The following is a 3,340-nucleotide window of genomic DNA, read 5'->3' as shown; positions in this document are numbered from 1 at the left end:
AAACTCTCCTGATCTTACTCGATAATTATACAATGCACGATTTTACTGATCACTGTCTGGTTTAAGGTTTGATTTAATATAATTGTATACATGTATCCTGGGTAGGTGAGAGTGTTTTCTGACAGTCTTGTGCAAGCCCCATCACTTTCAGGGTGATAGGCAGGAAAATTAAAGTGTTGGATATTTATTTCATGCATAAGTTGTTTGAAATAATCCAACACAAAATTGATGAACAGATTTGGGGAGGCAAACAGGTTAAAAATCATTGCCAAAACTTTTAGAACAGTTTATGCTTTAATATCCGTAAAAGGAATAGCCTATGGAAACCTTAAGGACGCACACATAGTGGTCAACAAGTATTGGCTGAGTGACTTGGTATTAGATAAGGAATCGACAGTCTACCATATTTCTGTTAAATGGCTTGTTAAATGGTCAAAAGCATGAATAGGTTGCAGATGTGCCTTATATATCTTCTGATTGGGATTTTCTACCATTTGACAAGTGTGACAAAATCTATGGTAGGTTGTAAAAATCTCCTTTAATTTTCGGCCACTAAAACTGATTCAGGATCTTGTAATAAGTCTTACTGACACCAAAATGACCAGCTTAAGGCGTTTTATGGGCTAGACTATGCATTTCCTGTCTATACTACTTAGGAAGAACAGTTAGATTGCTTGCTGACCACTCATCACCAGCAGATACACCAGGTGGTCTAAATTTTCTCATAATTACCTTATTTTTCAGAAAGTAACAGACTGGTACCTGTGTGGCTTCAATTTCTGAAACCAAGTCTTGTGTCTTCTCTGAGGAATAATATTTGGGGGCCTATAACTCACATTAAAATATCATGCATGCTATAAAGTAGCTGCTTCTTTCTGCTCAGATATCTTACAATTGCAAGCAGAAATTGCCTTGTGGTTTATATTATTGTGTGAAGAAACTAATTTAATTATGAATTTTTCTCTCTCTCTGCTGAGTGATTAAGTCTTTTAAATTATGGAACGTTCCTTATCCATTGTTCCAATGCACATCTATTAGGGATAACATGCCAAATTAAAAATGTCATCTCAGGTTCATTGTTACGTATATCTGATATAAGATATATTTATTTCAATTTAATTCTTTGTTTGTTAGTTTTAAATTTTTTCTATTACATGCCAAGTGAAGTTGTCCAGTATAGAGTTCAGAGTTTTCTAAAGACGTAAACAACGTTAATAGCGAATAATAGTTGACCTAGTTCCTGACCTGATTCAGAACCGGTAAACAATTTTTTTTTATTTCTTTTCTAGAGTGAAACATGATTGGTGGTACTCAAGGCCACACTTGGTGTGCGTAATTTTTAACAAGTAAGTAATTTCGACGAGGTTCAGTATATGATTACGTGACCCTCATACGGGCATCTGTTTTACGCAGTAGTTATGGTTTAATACAGATGTTATGATAAGAATTTCTCAGTTTTGGGCTTTTACGTTACGCTGGAAAGTGTCTGTAGGCAGTTTTCGAGTCTTATGCTAATTTGTCTCCAGATCATTCGGATCCAAAAGTATTAATTGCTTTCCTGGAAATATAAGTGTGCTCATACAGAATGTGTGAACAAAGACGTTTCTTAAAAACTTTATTAGGATTTCCTAAACCGGAGGATTAATTATTGTGTTTCTACAAGGAACTGTAGACTTCATCACAGTACAATTACAGCATACGTCATCGTCTTCCATCATGGATTCTTCGTCGGGAATCGAACTTGAATTTTTTAGAACATTTTATTATTAGGACTTCTAAAAAAATTTCATGGATTATTTGTGGATTTGATTCTGGAAACCGTAAGTTATTTTTTTACAAAAAAATTCACAGTATTTTTCCAAGTAAATAAATTGTTTGTTATATTTTTCAAAGCTTGTTGTTTTCATTCTTTCTTGTGTTACTGTTTATTCGAGCCTAAACATGTAACCTCAGATTCATAAATATATTAATTTTGGAAGGATAAAGGATCGTAACTTACAAATTAGTAAATGTATTTTTTTTTATTGATATTTGCTCGTAGCAAGTGCAAACAACTTACTTTGTTGATCTCAGAAATTTTTTCAAAAAGAGAGCATTTTTGTACAGTGTCTATGTTGAATACGGATGCAGTAATTGAATGTTTGTTTTAAAAATTAATTCTTGGAACAGTCACTAGGGAATATAACTTATCTGTTCTTGAGGCTTAATTTACAAATGTATGTGATATACGAAGGGAAATGTTTCTCGGCCAATACAGAATTTACAGTTTTGATTCCTAAGAATTTGCAACTATGAGTGTTTGTCCAATCCAAAAACCATTTTATGTTAAAAGCGTGTCTTTATTCATGTCTTATTCATGTGAAAGTGAAAAACAGAAGGGATCGGCAAAAAGATCAATAAGAAGAATGCAAAAAGACAATCCAGGTATTTTTTCCTTATATTTGCCTACCTGTATGATTTCTGATTAAAACTATTCATCTGATAATATTGTTTTTTTTTTTTTTTTTTTTTTTTTTCATAAATGCTAATTTACATTAAATATATATTTTTCTCTAATATTTCCGATAAAGTTGAACACAGGACTGTACATAGTTTTATTTATTTTGCTTTATTGCATAGTTGTTTTGTGCTCATATGTTTTGTGTCATGACATTATTAACTTATACTTTAAACAGGATAACAAAATGATCAAATCACAGACAATGAAGATATTTATGCGGGGGTGGGGTGGGTATAAATGCTACAACAGCATGAGCTGTGAATAAACTTAAAAGCTTTTTAAAGTTTTAAAAATAATCATGCGGGGGTCTTACTCTTCTAACAGAAAGCAATCCCATCTGTGATGATACATGTAAAAATCTGTACTTTTTGTAACAGTAATAATAAAAACAAATTGAGATGGTTACTGGTAGCGGTAACAACGTTCTTTATATTAAACATATTATATTTTTAATAATTGCTACCAAAGGAGTCTTATGTTTTGTCAGTGGAGTACCTTACAATCAATCGACTTATCTGTACTATAAATATCGCCTCATATGTAGATGCATACAATTTTAAATAATAATAAATGTATTTCCAGTTTGGTATCTGTGTAAAAAAGCATCTCATAAATGAACGGAAATGTTCTTAATGTTAAGATACAGAAAATATATTTTACACTGTTAGAATTCATTATCTTATGTAATGAAATAAGTTCATAATTTTGTAGGATATAGCTATGCTTCAATATATGTTTTGTATGTGATGTCCTTTTGCTTTTGTATTGGAATTGGAGATTTAAAATGAAACTGGAGATATGAGATACATGTCACAGACAACTAGTGACAATACTTGCTGT

Source organism: Sinohyriopsis cumingii, chromosome 4 (genome assembly GCF_028554795.1).
Source record: "Sinohyriopsis cumingii isolate HCF-2022 chromosome 4, ASM2855479v2, whole genome shotgun sequence".
Taxonomy (NCBI): Eukaryota; Metazoa; Mollusca; class Bivalvia; order Unionida; family Unionidae; genus Sinohyriopsis; species Sinohyriopsis cumingii.
Note: the sequence above shows the minus strand (reverse complement) of the source record.